This window comes from Rana temporaria, chromosome 8, assembly GCF_905171775.1.
Source record: "Rana temporaria chromosome 8, aRanTem1.1, whole genome shotgun sequence".
In the NCBI taxonomy this organism is placed as follows: domain Eukaryota; kingdom Metazoa; phylum Chordata; class Amphibia; order Anura; family Ranidae; genus Rana; species Rana temporaria.
The window spans coordinates 165,732,753-165,756,020 of record NC_053496.1 but is presented as its reverse complement, the minus strand read 5'-3'; the positions used below and the strand labels follow the sequence as shown (position 1 = coordinate 165,756,020).

General features: G+C 45.7%; 1 long non-coding RNA gene across 2 annotated transcripts in view; it reads left to right on the top strand.

The window, feature by feature from the left end:
* Nucleotides 1-1,607: 1,607 nt before the first annotated feature.
* Nucleotides 1,608-23,268, top strand: part of LOC120909959 — a 275,381-nt gene continuing 253,720 nt past the window's right edge. Inside the window, exon 1 of one of the 2 annotated variants that reach the window (XR_005741387.1) lies at nucleotides 1,608-1,666. This is a non-coding gene — a long non-coding RNA (uncharacterized LOC120909959). The remainder of the gene's footprint in view (nucleotides 1,667-23,268) is intronic. The other variant, XR_005741384.1, reaches the window with a different exon arrangement.

Here is a 23,268-nt window from a genome sequence, read left to right as displayed (position 1 = left end):
AAGTTTAATTTAGAAGTCACATCTTTCTTAGGAACACACACCTGATACCACATGTATTTACTAAAACATATTTACCTTCTAGCCTCCAGGTGGGACAAATATCAACACCCAGTCAGCAGTTTAGTTATCTCCTGATCTGCTATTTAGAAAGTTTTAGTGTAAAATCAATTTAAGAGGAGTCACATCTAGAGTTGAGCGGACACCTGGATGTTCGGGTTCGGGTCCGAACCCGAACTTAAAAAAAAAGTTTGGGTTCAGGAACCCGAACTCCGAACCCCATTGTAGTCAATGGGACACGGACTTTTAGAAAAAAAAAATGAGCGGAGGTCCCCGCAAATTCAATAACCAGACCCTTTAGGTCTAGAATGGATATTAAGGGGAACCCCGCCGTCAATTAAAAAAAAAATGACATGCGGTTCCCCCTAAATATCCATAACCAGACCCTTCAGGTCTGGTATGGATATTAAGGGGAACCCCACCGTCAATTTAAAACAAAAATGACGTGCGGTTCCCCCTAAATATCCATTACCAGACCCGTTATCCGAGCACGTTGACCTGGCCGGCCACAGAAAAGAGGGGGGGACAGAGTGCGGCCCCCCCTCTCCTGAACCGCACCAGGCCACATGCCCTCAACATGGGGAGGATGTCCCCATGTTGATGGGGACAAGGGTCTTATCCCCACAACCCTTGCCCGGTGGTTGTGGGGGTATGCGGGCGGGAGGCTTATCAGAATCTGGAAGACCCCTTTAACAAAGGGGACCCCCAGATCCTGACCCCCCTGTGTGAAATGGTAATGGGGTACACTGTACCCCTACCATTTCACGAAGGAAGTGTAAAGTCTTGTAAAAAAAAACACACACACACACACACCGTAGAATAAAGTCCTTTATTAATAAAAAAAAACAAGAAAAAAACTCCAGCGGTGATAATCCACTCGTTCCCGGCTTCCTGCTCCAACGTTGTCCTGATCCTGCGACGGCTGCAGGTGATCTCCAGCGATGAGAAGATCCAGCGACGGGTGATCTCCGCTTCAGCGATGAGAAGATCCATTCATCCGGAGCGCAGCATCCCCGACCTCCTCTGTCCCCCCCTCTTTTCTGCGGCTGGCCAGGTCAACGTGCTCGGATAACGGGTCTGGTTATGGATATTTAGGGGGAACCGCACGTAATTTTTTTAAATTGACAGCGGGGTTCCCCTTAATATCCATACCAGACCTAAAGGGTCTGGTTATTGAATTTGCGGGGACCTCCGCGCATTTTTTTTCTCTAAAAGTCCGTGTCCCATTGACTACAATGGGGTTCGGAGTTCGGGTTCGGACCCGAACCCGAACATCCAGGTGTCCGCTCAACTCTAGATGTGATTCCTCTTAAATTGATTTTACACTAAAACTTTCTAAATAGCAGATCAGGAGATAACTAAACTGCTGACTGGGTGTTGATATTTGTCCCACCTGGAGGCTAGAAGGTAAATATGTTTTAGTAAATACATGTGGTATCAGGTGTGTGTTCCTAAGAAAGATGTGACTTCTAAATTAAACTTTGATTAAAATTTTTCTTTACACAACTTGTTTGTCTTCTATTATATAAGCCAACCCCGTTCTTTGTAGGGCAGACCTCCACTGAAGTCTTCCAGTTGTCTACATTCTCAGCACCGGCTGAACCACCCAGTATGTATATACTGAAATATTGTTATGTTATTATTATTATTATTATTATTATTATTATTATTATTATTATTATTATAATTATGATAAGGAAAGAAACCAGTTTTCAGATAACATTCTAAAATCTCCTCTCCTCTTTAATTTTTAAATGACTGAAAGGTTCTTCATATCATTTTACCTTAATGGCTTTTTTTGCACAATGATTTTTTTAGGTCATTGCTTTTCCCATTTTTTTCAACCTTTAACTACAGTTAATATGTAAAAGAGGAATCCATTGTTTCAGTATAATGGTTGCTAAAGGGTTATGGTGAACCAAAAGTATAAAATGTCTGTTTGGAAAGAATAATGACTTGCCTGCAGGGGCGGACTGACCATTCGGGCACTCAAGCACTGCCCGAGGGCCCCATCCCACTAGGGGGGCCCATCAGGGTTGCCAGCCTCATTAAAACCAGGGACAGTATGTAAAAATCTGTGCTTTTTACACCTGTCCCAGAAATGTCCCTTACCGACATCCTTTTGGTCTAAAAATTCCAAGATTATAGCTGCCCCGCCTTTCCAGTACCTTCTCAGTGTGTGTATGTATACTGTGTTTCTGTGTGTGTATACTATGTATGTATACTGTATGTGTGTATACAGTTGGGTGCCGTAATAAGTCAAACCAAAAGAGGATACAGCACCTACTAAGGCTGCTATTAGTCTTTATTGATCATGGGACATATACAGTGTCCATATACAAACAACCAGTGAAAACACCCCCTTTAAAAATAAGCACATCTCTCCCCTCAGACCCTTCTTACCCCCCAACCCAAGCCCCCACCCTATGATATATGTCCCATGATCATTAAAGACTAATGGTTGTCTAAGTAGGTGCTGTATCCTCTTGTGGTTTGTTTTTTATGTGGTATTTTTGGATTCACCTCCTCTACATTTTTGGGTTTAGGCACCATAGTCTTTTAAACTCCTATAGATCAAATTTGTTGTGGGTTTCTGTAGGGCCATAATAAGTACCCATTGGTAGGCTGATTAGTGGTTCTTTGTTTAACTTTATTTTTAGTATTACTTTGAAGAAATACCCTTTTAAGGAGGAGAAGTATCTGAAGATAAAATGTACTTATTTACTTGTATAAGTATCAAAAATGTGTTTAACACTGAATTTTACTGAGTAAGCAAATAAAACAAAATATAAAACCTAATAAACTTAAAGTTATAGTAGAAACGAAAAATCTTTGCTTAAGTCAGTTTTGTGTGTGCAGATTTGTGGAAATGTGTGTCTGGCTGTTAGAGAACAATTCTGGTACAGAGCAGATATATGTAGCACATGGAGTAATACAAGACTTTGTGTTACCAGCCGACCAGTAGAAAAGGGGGATGGGATATTGCCCTTTAGAACATAGTAAAACCTAACAACCTTTTACTTACTTCCAATATCAATAATTTTGCTCAAATATGATTACAAAAGGAGTCGCGCTGGTCTATGCTTAATGACCGGCCTTTAGTTCCCATTGTTGCCAAGTGTACCCAATCCCATACTGCTCCCACAAGTTAATTCTACTCCATGTAGAGATTTGTGTCTATTGAATTTGCCTACTGGGTAAATGTACCTGTATTTCATTGTAAACTGTTTCATATCTTTCAATAAAAATTTATTATACAAAAAAATTATTACATATCCTAATATAGTTTTACATAAAATAGTACCGTATATACTCGAGTATAAGCCGACCCGGGTATAAGCCAAGGGCCTAATTTTACCACAAAAAACTGGGAAAATGTATTGACTCGAGTATAAGCCAAGAGTGAGGATGCAGCAGCTACTGTAAGCGGAAAAGAGGGTCAACAATACGCTCCTCCTTGTGCTCTTCCGTGATAATAGAGATTAAGAGAGGAAAATGTTCTTGTAGTTCAACTAAGGAAAGCAGCCTAGTGTGACAACCATGGCTTACGTCAGGGGTGCCCAACCTTTTGAAGAGCGAGGGCCACTTAAGCGAATTGGTAACCGGTCGCGGGCCACAATGAGCAGAACGGGAGGATGACAGGTCCGTGTCCATGGAAACAGCCCACTCTAATCTATGGGCGCTCAGATCAGATCCGCCCAGACGGAAAGGGGCAGATCCCTTTCTATTTTTTGTATTTTTAGGTAGGGGAGTGTAAACAGACACAAGCCTGTTTACATATGCTGCTTCATAGAGGTAAATAGTGAGTCCGATTGGGTCAGATCGATCATGTGAAAGGGGCCTAAGGCTGCTTTCACACTGATGCTCCGCAGCCACTTGCTTTCTCTACCAGCAGCTTCATTCACAAAACTGCTGCTCTGGTATGGCGGTTCGGGAACCCGTGATTTGGGCTTGCCAATCTGCCATCCCAGATCAGGAGGTCGAGGGCCATATCAGAGGGCTCCGCGGGCCACACATGGCCCCTGGGCCACTGGTTGGCACCCCTGGCTTACGCCATAGATACAGTGGAGTGAGTATTTATTGTAACCATAGGGCAGGTGGTGTATCACTGGCAGGATTGCCAGATGAATAGGAAAAAGATACTTTAATACTACCAAAATCCTCCCCGATAATATTAGGGTGATTTTAGTGAAAACTGTTTTTTTTTACCAATTTCAACATTGACAGAATGACCCTGAAGCAAAAACTCTTGGCTTCACTCACTGATCTTCTTAGGTGAAATGTGCCTGGAAAAATAAAATGTACTCATCAAAACACAGCATACGATTCCTCAAAATAGTGCCGCCTGACCTCACCGTGCCCATTGCAGAATCCGATCTGTGTATCCGAGTCCGTGCAGTGTTAAAAACTTGCGCTCCTCTTTGGGCTGTTCCGTGATAGGCGGAAAAATCGGTTTCCCAGCAAATACTGTGTTCAGTGTTCTGCCTATCACTGACACCCTCTCGTCTATCACGGATGAGAGGGCGTCCGTGATAGGCGGAACACTGAACACAGTGTTTGCTGGGAAACCGAGTGTTCCGCCTATCATGGAACATCACAAGGAGGCGTGCAAGTTTTTAACACAGCACGGACTCGGATACACATATCGGATTCTGCAATGGGCATGGTTAGGTGGCACAGCAATGGACTGTGACACGCTGACTCGAGTATAAGCCGAGGGGGTCATTTTCAGCCCAAAAAAGGGCTGAAAAACTCTGCTTATACTCGAATATATACGGCATTCTTTTATAAATCTTGCCCTTATTAGGAAACAGTACAGTAGAACGATAGCATTCGTAAGTTATATACCTTATAATGATCAATTTTGGTCACATAATCTCAATAGTCTCCTTCTCCTTCTCTCCAAACCTGAAACAAATTGAAATCACAGAGAACATTTTCTGGAGACTCTTCTCATTCATACAATAAAAACTCTAAAGAAACCCTTAGTCCAGTTATTAAAGGAGATTTATATACAGTAAAATGATTTTTAATCTAACATCCTTTAGCACTGCTTGAGTGAGGGCCAGAGTGGGTAGACAGAAAGCCCTGGAAACCATAGACAATGGAGGTTGGAACTTTGATTTTTGTGAACCATTTTCAATGGTATTTGAGAACCTGCTGTGCTCTTCCTTCTGTGATATTAAGGAATAATATAGATCAAAGACCTTTAATTGTATTGGAACAATAATTTTATGTGTTCCTGACAGGGTGCCTCGTATTATTTTTAGCCATATTTTCAATTTCCTCTTCTTTTTCTTTCAATTAATCCAAATGATCCACAGAGCCCAAAGATGTTCACCTTGAAGAAATCCCTGTTGCTCCTTTTCTTCCTTGGGATCATCAACGTATCTCTCTGTGAGGAAGAGTAAGTATGAATAAGACTTTTAAAAATTAAAAAGTATAGACTTTTAAAGCTTAAAGTGGTTCTAAAGTCTGAGGGGTAGATTCACGTAGAATGGCGCAACTTTGTGCGGGCGTAATGTATCCTAATTACGTTACGCCTCCGCAACTTTTACGGCGTATCGTAAATAGGCCAGCGTAAGCCCGCCTAATTCAAATTGTGAAGAGGTGGGCGTGTGTTATGTAAATCAGGCTTGGCCCGACGTGATTGACGTTTTTCCCCGAACGGCGCATGCGCCGTCCGTGGAATTTCCCAGTGTGCATTGCTCCAAAGTACGCCGCAAGGACGTCATTGGTTTCGACGTGAACGTAAATGACGTCCAGCCCCATTCACGGACGACTTACGCAAACGACGTAACTTTTACAAATTTTGACGTGGGAACGACGGCCATACTTAACATTGGTACGCCGCACTTACGCCACCATATAGCAGGGGTAACTATACGCCGGGAAAAGCCTAACGTAAACGGCGTAACTGTACTGCGTCGGCCGGGCGTACGTTCGTGAATTCGCGTATCTAGCTGATTTACATATTTTGACGCGCCCCTAGCGGCCAGCGTAAATATGCAGTTACGATCCGACGGCGTAAGAGACTTACGCCTGTCAGATCTAATAGATATCTATGCGTAACTGATTCTAAGAATCAGGCACATAGATACGACCGGCCGGACTCAGAGATACGACGGCGTATCAGGAGATACGCCGTCGTATCTCCACTGAGAATCTGGCCCTAAGTATGTTTTTTCCCTAATGCATTTTCTGCATGAAGATACAAAACTCCCCACTATAATATGAACAGCACCCGTGCTTATGGGCCTACTTCAATACTATATACCACTATAATTAAAATGTTCAATAATCAAATGTGGGAATATCAAAAATGTACAGTGGCAGCTCACTGCATGTGCTCCTGTACATGTATACAACAAAGTATTACGAGAGAAAGAGCCACGCTTAACATAAACCTTAAATAGATCCAAAGTCTTACGTTTTACCCAATTTGTGCAAACTTGCATTAAAGTTATGTGTGAATGTGATAGTGCTAAATTGTGAGATAAATTGTCATATAGAAATACAAATCAATGTGATAACCCCCACAAAATATATGTTGAAAACATTTTAGTCCATCTGTGACATAATTTTATAAACCAAATAAATCACTTGTCAATGTCTGCAAAGTCCCGTGCCTCAACCTCCTTGTAGCTCGTGAACTCAAAATAATCGTCTCCAATGTGAATGCACAAGACTTATAACCAGTTCATCACACCAGCTTTCTGTGAATAAATCTTCACCACCTTCAACACCAATGTGTGCTCCAAAGTGCCCTTTAGGTGTGCCCAATAACTCGATTTATTTGACCTCTTAGGCCTTGTACACAGGGACGGACTGTCCGATGAAAACGGTCCGCCGGACTGTTTTCATCAGACATGTCCGCTGCCCGATTTTGGTCTGATGGTTGTACACACCATCAAACCAAAATCCCCGCGGACAGGATACGCGGTGACGTGGCCGCGCGTCGCCACGACGATGACGCGGCGACGTGCGCGACCCTGGAAGGTCAATGCTTCCACGCATGCGTCGAATCACTTCGACGCATGCGAGGGCTTTCGGCCGAGCGGACATGTCCAGTGAGTCTGTACAGACGACCGAACATGTCCGACGGACAGGCTTCCAGCGGACATGTTTCTTAGCATGCTAAGAAACATTTGTCCGCTGGAAACCTGTCCGATCCGCCGGACAATTGTCCGGTCGGACGTACAGACGACCGAACATGTCTGCTGAAACTGGTCTGCGGACCAGTTTCAGCAGACATGTTCGGTCGTGTGTACGGGGCCTTATATATACTATAGTGTCAAAAGTATTGGGACACCTGCCTTTACATCAGGGGGTCTCAAACTGGTGGCCCTCCAGCTGTTGAGAAACTACAAAGCATGAGGCATTGCAAGGCTGACAGTTACAAGCATGACTCCCACAGGCAGAGGCATGATGGGATTTGTGATTTCGCAACAGATATAAAACATTATGTTACGCAAAGTAAATAGTAAATCTGAAGGAACCAAATGGAAAATTTAGTTTGAATGAGTGAACATTCTAAAGCCCTGTACACACGATTGGATATCTGATGGAATCTAATCCGATGGATTTTTTCATCAGATATAGGATGAAGCTGACTTTCATCAGTCTTGCCAACACACCATCGGTTAAAAATCCGATCGTGTCCAACGCGGTGACATAAAACACTACGACGTGCTAAGAAAAATTAAGTTCAATGCTTCCGAGCATGCGTCGACTTGATTCTGACCAATGCGTGGATTTTTGACCGATGGATTTCCCCACAGTCATTTTTTCTATCGGTTTTTTAACCATAACAAAAATTTAAAACAGATTCTATTTTTTTTCACTGATGGATAAAAAAACGATGGGGCCCACACACGATCGGTTCGTTCCGATGAAAACGGTCCATCGGTCCGTTTTCATCAGACGAACCGATTGTGTGTACAGGGCTAAACAGTGAATGTGATTTCTGTTGGGAAAAAATTGCATATATTGTAATGCTCATGTTCTAAGGTACAAAAGGTACTTTTTAAAGCGGAGCTCCACTCTAAAGTGGAACTCCCGCTCATCGGAAACCTCCCCCCCTCCGGTGTCACATTTGAGGGGGGAGGGGGATGCAGATACCTGTTTAAAGACAGGTATTTGCACCCACTTCCGGCCACACAGTCTGCCCCCCCCCCCCCGTTGTGTTCTGGGAAACACTCGGCTCCCAGAACACAGCGGGAGCCAGTCAGCGATCGCTCGTCACTCTGCTGCCCCCCCGCCATCCTCGGTGAGGGAACCAGGAAGTGAAGCGCTCCGGCTTCACTGCCCGGTTCCCTACGGCGCATGCGCGAGTCGCATTATTAGTCAACCAACATTTAAATTTTTCTATAGCCTATGGGCCGAGCATTTGACCGAAAATTTATGATTGCAGTGTCGTACAGTTTAGCTGCTCCGTCAAATTTTCTTAGAACTATCAACATAAGCCTTCAATGACAGATTTAACGTTTGTATGTTTTTCGATGCTTTGTCAAATCATTCGTCGTTCATGTTGAATTGTAAAGTTAGTTTGGTTACAATCAGCCAATAACATTCATCATCATCATCATTATTTTTATTTTACTTACCCCACCCAATTCCATAAGCGATCTTTTCTCTTTATGTCAAATCTTTTCTCTCTATGTCGAATCTTTTTTCTCTATAATGTCAAATCTTTTCTCTCTGTAATGTCAAATCTTTTCTCTCTATGTCGAATCTTTTCTCTCTATGTCGAATCTTTTTTCTCTATAATGTCGAATCTTTTCTCTCTGTAATGTCAAATCTTTTCTCTCTATGTCTAATCTTTTCTCCCTATGTAGAATAATCTTGGACTAATAGAGTTAAGGTTAGGCACATTCGACCAACGAAAACGAAAATAAAGCATATGTCGGATCTTTCGGTTTTCGTATTCTGTGCGTTCGTTTTCGTTTGTTAAAACAATAATGAAAATACCTGACATTCGGACGAAAATGCATTCGGATGAAAACAAATGCACATGTCTATCTCCTGGTGTATGGGGAGCTTTAGCTGTGTCCACTTACTGATGGGAAAGCTCCGTACGGTAGAATGAAACACATCAGAATGTTCCAGCTGGTTATTCAATAAGAGATTCAAGTTTGTGTCATCCCGCTGTGCCGTATTCCTTTACCATGTTACTGTGGTCATAGAATAGTGGTCAACGTGGCCTAAAAATACACATTTGTGGTCCCAGTGAAATACAATTTTTGTGTAATAATCAATGATGTTTTATTTAACAATAACTGTGTCTTCTCCCAGGAGAGATGCCGATGAGGAAGAAAGAAAAGATGATCCCGAAGAAAGGGATGTTGAAGTGGAAAAACGAGGGATAAATTGGGCAAAGGTTGCAAACAAAATCCTATCTGTAGTTGGAAAATAACCCCAACATTTTAAAACTTTTGAAATGGAATTGGAAATCATCTGATGTGGAATATCATTTAGCTAAATGCATATCAGATGTCTTATAAAAAAATAAAGATATCACATGCATTGTGTTTTCTTCTTTTTTATTATTATTTATATGATGGACATTAGTTGGAGGAAAAAATGTCCTTAGCGCACTTTCCAGGCAATATAATCATTTATGGACATTCAGTTGGATTCAGCAGCCCCCCTGATCCGGATAGATCCTCCACTTTATCCAATCAAGATGAAAGCATTCAGAATTGATCAGTCCACACTTACTTATTATACTTCTACTTTCTTTCTACTAATATTCAAAAAAACATTTTCCATCCAGCATTCCACCATTAGTAATAATCACTGGAATTCATTGCAGCAATACCGACATTGCTATTCAATAGTTGCCAACATTGTAAAAAAAAGAAAACGGACACTTGTTTGCATGTAGGCGGGGCCTTGCTATAATTAGGGGCGGGCATACGTTTGCAGGCGTGACATAGCAAAACAGAAAAATGCGGGGTGCAAAGCGCGCCACAGCAGAAAGTGGGCGTGGTTTACCCCAAAATAGTGGACGTGACTTAGGTGGGCGTGGCTCGAAAAGGGGGTGTGGTTAGAGTCTGAGATGAATTATGGAGGAAAGAAAGAAAGAAAGAAAGAAAGAAAGAAAGAAAGGCCCAGATCCTACACCAATAATATGTGTATTCCAGAAAGTTTAACAATCAGCAGATAAAGATATTTCAAACACCTGGGGTTAGCACTTCAATCATTCTGACACCATGGATGTTATAGTGTCAGGGTGATTGATGTGCATTATTTCTATTATTACATTGTAATATAAAATTAAATCATTCAAGTCACCATAATGCACAATCAGTGGAAGCCCTGAGCGTGTCACCTGCCACGTCGCCTGCCACCAGATGCCATCAGGTGCCTCCCCAGCAGAGTCCGTCCTTGCATCAGGTGTCCCCAGCAGCGGAGCCCCTTTCTTACATCAGGTGTCCCTAGCAGCTAAGCCCCTTCTTACATCAGGTGTCCCCAGCAGCGGAGCCCCTTCTTACATCAGGTGTCCCCAGCAGCGAAGCCCCTTCTTACATCAGGTGTCCCCAGCAGCGGAGTCCCTTCTTACATCAGGTGTCCCCAGTGCAGCAGAGCCCCTTCATACATCTGGTGTCCCCAGTGCAGCAGAGCCCTCCTTTACATCCGTGTCCCCATTGCAGCAGAGCCCTCCTTTACATCTGTGTCCCCAGTGCAGCAGAGCCCTCCTTTACATCCGTGTCCCTAGCGCAGCAGAGCACTCCTTGTCCCCAGCGGCGATCATCTCCTTCATGTGCAGCGGCGGCTACACAGTTCCTGGCTTCCACGTGTGTTCAGTGGAGAGAAGAGGAGCCTCCGATTGATCCGTGCAGCCAATAGGCTTCAGAGTACAAGAGACTTCTTGTACACTGAAGAGAGAATCTGATTGGCTGCCCCTCCTCTCTCTACTGAACACAAGGGAAAATGTACTGGCAGAGGCTACGATGGCCATTTTATTGTAGCTGTTGGCTGTTTTTTTCCCCTAAAATATTCCTGATTTTCCCGGGACAAAATTGATCGGGACGAGCTCCGATCAGGACGAGGGTCCCAAAATCGCGATTGCCCCGAGCAAAATCGGGACTGTTGGCAACTATGCTATTCCTGTATAAGATTAGATGTATAGGTGTAACAGTTTCTCTATTTTCAAAGTGCTATCATCCACTGTCTATAAAACATAGCAGCACACTGTGTATAAAGCTTTCATTGTACAAATGTGACACAATTTTGACATTCTTACTGACTGCATACAGAGTCACCAACATGGTGGCCGGTGCGATTAGCCTGACCACCAGGGCAGGATTAACATAGGGGCTGATGGAGCTGCAGCTCCAGGCCCCTCTCTCAAGATAGGCCCATTTGCCCAAAAAAAAAAAGATCGACTTCGGGGGTTGTAGCTCGACGACCAGAGGTCACATTTGGGGGGTAGGCAGGTGAAGACCTATCCTACAACTGGTAAAAATATGGGATGGCTATCATTTATGGTTCCGGAGATACGGGCCTGCTTGCACAGCCTGTCAGAAGCTACATACAGAGCAGCCAATATAAATACAAGCTGACAAACTGCAGCAGACTGAGAGGATCACAGGGCCAGATTCTGGTACATCTGGCGTATCTCCGCGGCGGCGTAACGTATGTCATTTACGTTACGCCGCCACAAGTTTTTCATGCAAGTGCTTTATTCACAAAGCACTTGCGTGTAAAGTTTCAGCGGCGTAGCGTAAATCACCCGGCGTAAGTCCGCCTAATTCAAATTAGGTGGGTAGGGGGCGTGTAGCATTTAAATGAAGCACGTTCCCGAGCCGAACGTACTGCGCATGCGCCGTCCGTAAAATATCCCAGGGTGCATTGCTCCAAATGATGTAGCAAGGACGTCATTGGTTTCGACGTGAACGCAAACGACGTAAATTTATAAATTTCGACGCGGGAACGACGGCCATACTTAACTTCGGTTGCGCCTCATATAGCAGGGGCAACTTTACGCCGGGACAAGCCTAACGTAAACGTCGTAACTTTACTGCGTCAACCGCGCGTACGTTCAGGAATTCGTGTATCTAGCTAATTTGCATACTCGACGGGGAAAACGACGGAGGCGACACCTAGCGGACAAAAAAAATTGCATTTAAGATCCGACAGCGTAAGAACCTTACGCCTGTCGGATCTAATGGATATCTATGCGTAACTGATTCTAAGGCCCCGTACTCACGACCAAACATGTCTGCTGAAACTGGTCCGCAGGCCAGTTTCAGCAGACATGTTTGGTCGTGTGTGGGCGCGAGCGGGCCGAATTCCAGCAAACATTTGCCCGCCGGGCCTTTTCCCAGCAGACAAATATTCCTGGACTTGTTTTAAAACAGTCCGCTGGAATTCTGCCCGCTCGGACATGTACGGTCGTCAGTACAGACCTACCGTACATGTCCAGGCGCCCGCCGTCCCTCGCATGCGTCGAATGACTTTGACGCATGCGTGGAAGCATTTTAAAGGCGGGCCGCCCACGTCGCTGCGTCATTGTCGCGGCGACACCGCGTCATCGACGCGGCGACACCGCGGACACGCCCCGCGTATTGTTTACGCGCGGACTTCTGTACGATGGTGTGTACAACCATCGTACAGAAGCCCTCTGGCAGACATGTATGGTGAAAACGGTCCGACGGACCGCTTTCACCATACATGTTTGGTCGTGAGTACCCGGCCTAAGAATCAGTCGCATAGATACGACGGCCCAGATTAGGACTTACGACGGCGTACATGGCATTGCGCCGTCGTAAGCCCTTTGAGAATCTGGGCCATTGATTTTAACTTAAGAATCAAGTGATGGACTTTAAGGGGATAAATATCCTGCATTTACACAAAGAAGTTAGATCTAAGAAGGAAATTAGTTACAATGTTTCATGTTGTTACAAACTTGGCAGACTGCCCGGATTTTTTCTTTACACACACAGGCCCAGATTCTCAAAAGAGATACGACGGCATATCTCCAGATACGCCGTCGTATCTCTGAGTCTGAGCCGTCGTATCAATGCGCCCGATTCTTAGAATCAGTTACGCATAGATTTGTATTAGATCCGACCGGCGTAAGTCTCTTACGCCGTCGGATCTTAACTGCATATTTACGCTGGCCGCTAGGGGCGTTGTACGCTGATTTACGCCTAGAAATATGTAAATCAGCTAGATACGCGAATTCACGAACGTACGCCCGGCCGACGCAGTACAGATACGCCGTTTACGTTAGGCTTTTCCCGGCGTAAAGTTACCCCTGCTATATGAGGCGTACATGCGGCGTACCAATGTTAAGTATGGATGTCGTTCCCGCGTCGAATTTTAAAATGTTTACGTTGTTTGCGTAAGTCCTTCGCAAATAGGGCTGGGCGTCATTTACGTTCACGTCGAAAGCATTGGCTTCTTGCGGGTTAATTTGGAGCATGCGCACTGGGATACTTTTACGAATGGCGCATGCGCCGTTCGTAAAAAGCGTCATTTACGTGGGGTCACATAAAATTTACATAACACACGCCCACATCTTTCACATTTGAATTAGGCGGGCTTACGCCGGCCTATTTACGCTACGCCGCCGCAACTTTCTTTTGAGAATACGGCACTTGCCTGTAAAAGTTGCGGAGGCGTAACGTAAATAGGATACGTTACGCCCGCTCAAAGATACGCACATCTACGTGAATCAAGGCCACAGAAGTTTATCCCTTTGATCTAAGAAGAAAGCGTTAGTTAAAATGGCCCAGATTCTCAAAGGACTTATGACGGCGTAGCGCCATGTACGCCGTCGTAAGTCCGAATGAGAGCCGTCATATCTATGCAGCTGATTCTTAGAATCAGTCACGCATAAATTTGGTTAAGATACGAGCGGCGTAAGTCTCTTACACCGTCGTATCTTAGGGTGCATATTTACGCTGGCCGCTAGGTGGCGCTTCCGTAGATTTACGCGTCAAATATGCTAATGAGCTAGATACGCCGATTCACGAACGTACGTGCGCCCAGCGTATCAAGATACGTCGTTTACGTAAGACATACGCCGGCGTAAAGTTACCCCTCATAAAGCAGGGGTAAGTCATGTTAGGTATGGACGTCGGAAACGTCGGAACAGCGTCGTGTTTTACGTTGTTTGCGTAAGTCGTCCGTGAATGGGGCTGGACGTAAGTTACGTTCACGTCGACTAGGCATTGAGCGGGCGTAATTTTATTTGAAAATTCGACATGATACTGAGCATGCGCGTGCTTGCGCCGTTCGATAAAAGCGTCATTTAAGTGGGGTCAAAAAACATTTACATACAACACGCCCCCTACCAGCCTAGTTTGAATTAGGCGGGCTTACGCCGTATCAGATACATTACGCCGCCGTAACTTAGAGCGGAAGATGTTTCTGAATACGGAACCTGCCGTTCTAAGTTACGGCGGCGTAGTGTATCTGAGATACGCTACGCTTTTTTGAGAATCTGGGCCAATGTTTCCAGTTAAAAACTTGGCAGACTGCCCAAGATATTTTCTTTTGACAGCTGAAAGTCTCTCCACTCCACTGAAAGAATCGTCAAACTCTGCATTGGAGATCATCAGGGGGGTTGAATCGAGATCGCGATTTTTTAACGATTAATTGTGCAGCTCTAGCACGGTATTTGCGCAGCAATTTTTCAAACATGTTTTTTGGAAATAAACTGTTTCATTCATTAAAAAAAACCACTAAAGTTAGCACGATTTTTTTTGGTATCCTAAGCGATGCTTTAATTTTTTTTTAGGTTACATGTTTAGAGTTACAGAGGAGGTCTATTACTAGAATTATTGTTGTCGCTCTAAGGATCGTGGCGTATGTAACCCGTGTGTATCTGGCTCTGATACTAGCCACTGCCTACCCAGCCGCTGACTAGTATCTCTCCCCAGCCTGTCCCCACACACCCTCTCACCTGCTGACCTGTGGATGGGGGAATCACTTCTGCAGTGTTATTGTGTTCTGCCTGTGAATACAATGATCAGTGTTGCCAACTATAGCTGGCAGCACTGATTGTTTTGGGAAAACCTAACAGGCTGGTTGTACTCAAGTCGATTAATACAGTGGTCATCAACCCTGTCCTGCAGGGCCCACTAACAGTCCAGGTTTTATGTATTACCTTGGGGAAGGATGTTTAGGAAATGCGTAGTGGTTAAGCGGTTCTACTGAGCAGGGGAAAAAAATTCCTTCCTGATCCCCCGAGAGGCAATCAGATTTACCCTGGATCAACTTTACCTACAAATTTTAGTACTCAGTTATATTCTGTACATTTAGCAAAGAATCCAGGCCTTTCTTTAAGCAATCTACTGAGGTGGCCAGAACCACGTCTGGAGGGAGTCTGTTCCACATTTTCACAGCTCTTACTGTGAAGAAACCTTTCCGTATTTGGAGATAGAGGGCCAGATTCACAGAGAGATACGACGGTGTATCTCAAGATGCGCCGGCATAAATGTAAATGTGCGCCGTCGTATCTATGCGCCGTACCCACAGAAGCAGATACGCCCGAAAATAGGCTTCATCTGTCCGACGTAACTGTCCTCCGCCGGCGGAACTTAGGTGCATATTTTGGCTGGGCGCATCTTTCGTTCCCATTGATTTCCTATTCAATTATGCAAATGAGGGAGATATGCCGATTCTCATGTGTACGTTTGGCCGGCGCAGGCTACGCAGGGGTAACTTTGCACCAGACTTGCACAGGTCAGCTGGAGAGCAGCAACAGCAGCACCGTTACAGACGACTTGAGCAACAACACTTGCAGGACAACACATCTGTGTGCCAACATGCCAGGGGCAGCCGTGGTCATAGCACTACTGCGTCTACGGGCACGTAGGAGGAGGAGGAGGGCACGGGAGAGGATATACCGAGAGCGCCTGGACCTCTTTGCCATGGGGGAATCGGAGGTGTATCGCATGTTCAGATTCGACACTGATGCCATCCTGGAAATAGTCAGAACCCTGCAGGATGACCTCACCAGCAAGACACATCGTGCACATGCAGTGCAGCCACTGATCAAGGTAATGGCATCACTGCATTTCCTGGCCAGTGGATCTTTTCAAAGAACTGTGGCTGGTTTGTCACAATCCACCATGAGCAGATGTGTGCACCAGGTTGTCCCCGCAATCCTCAGACGCATGTCCCACCACATCTTTAGACCCACCCAGGAGCATCAGCGGAATAAGGCAAGGACAGATTTCTACAAAATTGCCAGATTCCCACGCACCGTGGGGGCCATTGATTGCACACATGTGGCACTACAGCCCCCCTGTGAGACAGAGCACATATATCGCAATCGGAAGCACTGGCATTCCATCAATGTACAGGTGATAGCCGATGCCCAATGCCTCATATGGCACGTCCGTGCCAAACACCCAGGATCCAGCCATGACAGCTTCATATATCGTCAATGCAGCATCCCAACAGAATTTGGACAGAATGTGTATGGGGGCAGCTGGCTGGTTGGTGAGTGACATGGGTGTCAGGTATGACTGTCCCCCCCCATGATGCAGACATCACGAGGGGCACATGCATGACTAACATCCTCCTGTCTTTTCCCTTCCAGGTGACTCTGCATATGCACTTGGACCCCATCTCATGACTCCATTCCGGAATCCTGAAACCCCAGGAGAGAGAAGATACAATGAAGCACACGCACTTACACGTGCAGTGGTGGAACGCACCTTTGGCCTCCTGAAGTCCCGTTTCCGATGCCTGGATACGTCTGGGGGTACCCTGTTGTATTCCCCAAACTTCTTGTGCCAGATCATCGGTGCATGTTGCATTCTGCACAACTTCACCATGAGATGGGGCCTGCAGATTGACCTACGTCATGACCTGACCCCCGAACCAGACAATCCCCCCCTAACCGAGGCTACCTCGTCTGCTGAGGGAAGAGCAGTCAGGAGATGCCTCGTGGTAGGCTTATTTTCACGTTAAACACACACATTAAACATGGCACAATGAGAATGCACACATGCACACCACTGTGGTCCCTAGCACACACACCCCACATCCCCATTAAATTGGATTAGACCGAAGTACACTGCACGGTACTAGGGAGCAGCAATGCCACGTCAAGGCTCCAATTATGTTGCTGTATATTAATTTCCCCCCCCCCAAAAAAAAAACGACTAATATCGAGTATTATAATAAAATAATAAGACTCATATCGAGTATAAAAAGTAAATAATATAACTGGCACTCATTTGCCCTGACGTGGACTACGCCTAGTGCCAAGGCTCCTGACCCTCTGTTGCCTGCCGCGGGTGGGGGGGTGGGTCATTGGGAGGATGAACATCCCCTGGTCTCTCCCTGGCTGCCTGGATTCCCTCCAAAGCCACGGCTATGCGTGTGAGGACCGCATTTGTTTGAGTCCCCACCGCCTCAATGGCTGCTGTATTGGCCTGTATGGACACTGCCAGGCTCCTCACCTCTGCCACAAGGCCTGAATTTGTGGCCTCCAGGTCACTCACACAGGTCACCAATGCACTGCTGTTGACACTGACCTCCTGTGCACTTTCTGTGATGGCGGCAGTGTAAGCAGCCTGGGTCTGCTGCAAGGAGGCCAGGCTGTCTGCCACCCGGTGCATGTCAGATGCCACACAACCAACATGGTGGGTCTGCCTGGCCTGGTCCCTTGACAAAGTGGCTTCTAGGGTCTCTGGATCACCCCTCGTCTTCCTAGTAGCCATTCTGGGTGCAGGTGTGGCTTGGGGCCGACTGTATGGGGAGGCCCTTGAGGGTACTTCCCTTATGGAGGAGGAAGAGGGGCTTCCCAAAACGGTGAAGGCCCTTGGGGGGCTTCCCAAATTTGAGGAGGGCCTTGGGGGGCTTCCCAAATTTGAGGAGGGCCTTGGGGGGCTTCCCATGATGGTGGAGGACCTTGGGGGGCTTCCCCTGAAGTTGGAGGCCCTTGGGGGCTATCCCGTATGGAGGTGGTGGTATGGGAGGGTCCTGGGATGGTGGTCTCGTCCCCAAGGTAAATTCCATCCTCAAGGTCCCCGTGCTCCTCCTCTACTTCCTCTAAAGGAGAGGTATGGACACTGGCATCATGGGATGGGGTTGGTTGCGCAGCAGCCGAGGATGGGCCCGCTTCATCCTGCACATCTGTGGATGACACAAAACATTCACATGTTGGAGGACCCACACACTTGTCACCAGATAAGATATAAAATACACTCACCTGTCCTCAAGGGCTGATCAACAGACTCAAATCCCTCCAGGCCCTCCACCTGCTCCCTCTCCAAGCACCTGGCTATGACCTGCTCATCAGGTGTCAGTGTGATGTTCAGGGCTGGTCCACCTCCGGTGCCCCTTCTGTGCCTCTTCATCTTTGCTACCTTCTCCTTCACGAGACGCCGCAGGTCATTTATTTTCTTGGTGATCTTTTCTGGGGTCCGTTCCGCATGGCCAAGGGCACTGACCTGCGCTGCTATCTCAGCAAGGATCTGATCCTTACGGACCTTGCTGGTCATGCCACTCTCAGATCCGTGGAGGTACTTGTTGTGCCTTGCCATGGCATCAATAATTACCGCCTTCTCCTCGTTTGAAAAGTTTTTTAGTCTCTTTTCCTTAGGCACTGCTGCTTCAGACATGTTTTTAAAAAAAAAACAACACAAAAGTAGCCACACCAAACCAACCAAAGCTGCTGGTGTACTTTTGCGCTCGACGGGCGTATTTATACCCTGGGGCATAAACGGTGGGCCGGCTTATCTCGGGGGATACGATAGGCGTAGTTGCGCGCATGTGCAGTGGGACGCGGGAAATGCTATCACGTGACGGCGCATGCGCCGTTCGTTCGGCCCTTCATTTGCATGGGGTCACGCTTCATTTAAATGGACCACGCCCACTTCCTTCCCACTTTGAATTACGTTGGCTTACGCCGTCTAATTTAAGTTACGCTGGCGTATCTTAGCTTGCATTTGCTTTCTGAATAGGCTGCTTGCAGCTCTAAGTTTCGTCGGCGTAGTGTATCTGCGATGCGCTACGCCGGCATAAAGATACGCCGAGGTACGTGAATCTAGCCCGAAATCTTTTTTCCTCTAGACGTAAAGAGTGCCCCCTTGTCCTCAGTGTTGACCGTAAAGTGAATAACTCAACACCAAGTTCACTGTATGGACCTCTAAGGCCTCGTACAGACGAGCGGATCTGTCCGATGAAAACGGTCCGCGGACCGTTTTCATCGGACATGTCCGCTGGGATCATTTGGTCTGATGGCTGTACACACCATCAGACCAAATTTCCCACGGACAGACAACGCGGTGATGACGCGGTTACGACGCAGTGACGTGGCGGCGACGATGATGCGGCAACGTGCGCGAACCCGGAAGTTCAATGCTTCCACGCATGTGTCTAATCACTTCGACGTTATGCGCGGGTTCTCGGGCCAGCGGACATATCCAATGAGTCATACTGACCATCGGACATGTCCGGCGGACATGTTTCTTAGCATACTAAGAAACAGTTGTCCGCTGGAAACCTGTCCGGTCGGCCGGAAAATTGTCCGGTCGGCCCTACACACGACCGAACATGTCTGCTGAAACTGGTCCGACGGACCAGTTTCAGCAGACATGTTCGGTCCTGTGTACAAGGCCTTATATATTTGTACATGTTGATCATATTCCCCCTTATTCTTCTCTTCTCAAGAGTGAATACATTTAGTTCTTCTAATCTTTTCTCATAGCTGAGCTCTTCCATGCCTCTTATCAGTTTGGTTGCCCTTCTCTGCACTTTCTCCAGTTCTCCGATATCCTTTTTGAGAACTGGGGCCCAAAACTGAACTGCATATTCCAGATGAGGTCTTACTAATGATTTGTACAGGGGGGCAAAATGATATCTCTGTCTCTGGAGTCCATACCTCTCTTAATACAAGAAAGGACTTTGCTCGCTTTGGAAACCACAGCTTGGCATTGCATGCCATTATTGAACTTATGATCAACTAAAACCCCCAGATCCTTCTCCACTACAGATCCCCCCAGTTGTACTCCCCCCTAGTATGTATGACGCATGCATATTCTTAGTCCCCAAGTACATAACTTTACATTTATCAACATTAAACCTCATCTGCCACTTAGTCGCCCAATTAGACAGAGCATTGAGGTCGGCTTGTAAATTGGAGACATCCTGCAAGGACGTTATTCCACTGCATAGCTTGGTGTCATCTGCAAAGACAGAAATGTTACTTTTGATCTCAGATCCAATTTCATTTATAAATATATTGAAAAGTAAGGGTCCCAGCCAGGGGCGAACTGACAACTCATGGGGCCCCCCGGGCAATAGAAAATTATGGGGCCCCTGGGCTTACAGATGGTCACCACCCCAGGAGGTAGTGCAGAGGCGGGGCAGCTAAAATCTCTGGATTTTCACATCAAAAGCATGTTGGTTTTGGACATATCAGGGACAGATAAAAAAAAAACATATTTTTACATACTGTCCCTGATTTTACTGAGCCTGGCAACCCTGATGGGGCCCCCAGTGGCATGGGGCCCTCGGGCAGTGCCCGAGTGACTCAATGGTCAGTCCGCCCCTGGTCCCAGCACTGAACCTTGGGGTACACCACTGAAAACCTTAGATCATTCAGAGTAAGAATCATTAACCACGACTCTCTGAATTCTGTCTTTCAGCCAGTTTTCTATCCATTTACAAACTGCTATATCCAATCCTGAAGACCTTACCTTACACATGAGCCGCGTGTGCGGAACTGTATCGAACGCTTTTGCAAAATCCAAATATACCACGTCCACAGCCACGCCTCTGTCCAGGGTTTTACTTACCTCTTCATAAAAGGAAATCAGGTTTGTCTGACAACTCCTCTCCTATACATTGCGTCCACTGTCATACCCTTCACACTCCTCTCCTTTACATAGTGCCTGCTGTCATACACTTCCCTCCTGTACATAGTGCCCACTGTCGCACCCTCCACACTCCTCTCCTGTACATAGTGCCCACTGTCATACCCTCCACACTTCTCTCCTGTACATAGTGCCCACCGTCATACCCTCCACACTCCTCTCCTGTACATACTGCCCCATCATACCCTCCACACTTCTCTCTGGTACATACTGCCCTCTGTCATACCCTTCACACTCCTCTCCTGTACATAGTGCCTGCTATCATACACTTCTCTCCTGTGCATACTGCTCACGGTCATCTCCTCCACACTTCTCTCCTATACATAGTGCCTTTAAAATTATACTGAATACCCTCCGGTAATCTACACTTTACCGAAGATACACAAACATGCAACATTGCCACCGGCCCGTCCAATAGTGAACGGCATTGGATCCGTCACTGCAAGGTTAGGTGAATACTTGGACAAATTCCTCCAACCAAGTGTGCGTGAAACCAAAGCATACTTAAAGGATACAGCTGATCTGCTTGTATCCCTGGAGGATATAAGAATCAATCCAGGCACTGAAACCTTCCTTGTAACGGCGGATGTCGCCTCACTTTATACTATAATACAACATGAGGACGCGTCTTTGGCACTCAATTGGGCATTGAGCAGGAGGGAGGAGATTCCGTTTACACAAAAAAGATTTCTAGGTCAAGCCCTCGATTTTTGTATGTCACACAATTATTTTTGGTTCGATGGTTTCTTTTTTTCCCAACAGGTTGGCGTGGCTATGGGAGCTAAATATGCCCCTAGCCTCGCCAACCTGTTCATGGCGGAGTGGGAGGACAAAAGCATTTTTAGAGAACAAAGACCTCAACTCATCTTCTATCGGAGATATATTGACGACATCTTTCTGATCTGGCAGGGATCGGAAACAGATCTCAAAGCATTCCTGGCAGTTCTGAACAACAATACGAACAACATCAAACTGGAATATTTGATTAGCGCGTGTTCAGTTAACTTCTTGGATGTAACCATAGAAAGATGTAATGATAGTTTGAAAACAAAGGTGTTCTTTAAAATCACTGATCGAAATAGTTATCTATCGATCAGAAGTGGTCACCACCCCGCTTGGATAAAAAATATCCCCAAAGGGCAATTCCTTCGAGTGCGCCGCAACTGCACTGATGACCTAGATTATTTTGAGCAGGCGAACATACTGAAGAAGAGGTTTGCCCAAAAGGGATATGATGAGATCAACCTGGAGTCAATGATTCAAGAGATTGCAGAGAAGCCAAGAGAAGACTGTTTCAAGAAGAAAATAGAAGAACCATCCACAAATGAACATCAGTGGAGCTTCTTGACGGGCTTCCACATCCAATACAAGGAAATTGAAACCATATACAAGAAACATTGGCATATCCTCAGTAGAGACAGACATCTGGGTGGAATGATCCCTCAGCAGCCGCGTTTCATATATAGACGGGTGCCAAATTTTGGTGATAGAGTGGTCCGCAAAATATTGGATCCACCTGATCGCCAATTGAAAATTGATCTGAAAGGATTCTTTCCATGCAGAAGGTGCATTTGCTGTCGCACGGTGAAAGTATTTAACAAAGGAATCAACAAAGTTACCAGCTCCGACGGCACAATGTTTGACATTAAGGAATTCAGTACATGCAATTCGTCATACGTTGTGTATCTGCTATGGTGCCCATGTGGGTTATTGTACGTTGGGAGGACGAAGAGACTTCTGAGAATCCGCATATCAGAACACCTAGCAAATATTAAAAAAGGCTTTGAGGAACATAGCGTTTCAATGCACTTCAAAAAGGTACACAACCAGGACCCCAGTCTTGCTCAATTTTGTGGTATAGACGTTGTTTACCCATCTTGGAGGGGGTCACATAGAATCCGGGACCTTTCACAATGCGAAACTCACTGGATATTCTCGCTAAAATGTCTTTTTCCACGGGGGTTGAATATAGAGGTAGACTTGAACTGCTTTATCAATAATTCTTAGACAGCTGTCATACTTACATTTTTGCCTCCGTGGGTTCATCATCACCCTCTCTAGTATCTTTATAGTATTTTTACTGCATTTATTGCTCTGACATTTTGTCAATAATTAACCCTTCTCCACTGGTGGTGTTATCGGTGATCGTCTGCGATCAGCTGATTGATCACTGACTCACCACTTTTATGTATTTGCATATTTAGACTGAATTTATTTATTTTCATCTTTATTGCATTTTTAATATATTTCTAATATATTTTAAATATATTTTAATTATTTATATTTAATTATTTATATGAATTTCGCAACTAGTATGAATTTTAATTGATTATTGTCTTCATCCACTAGTAAATGTTTATAT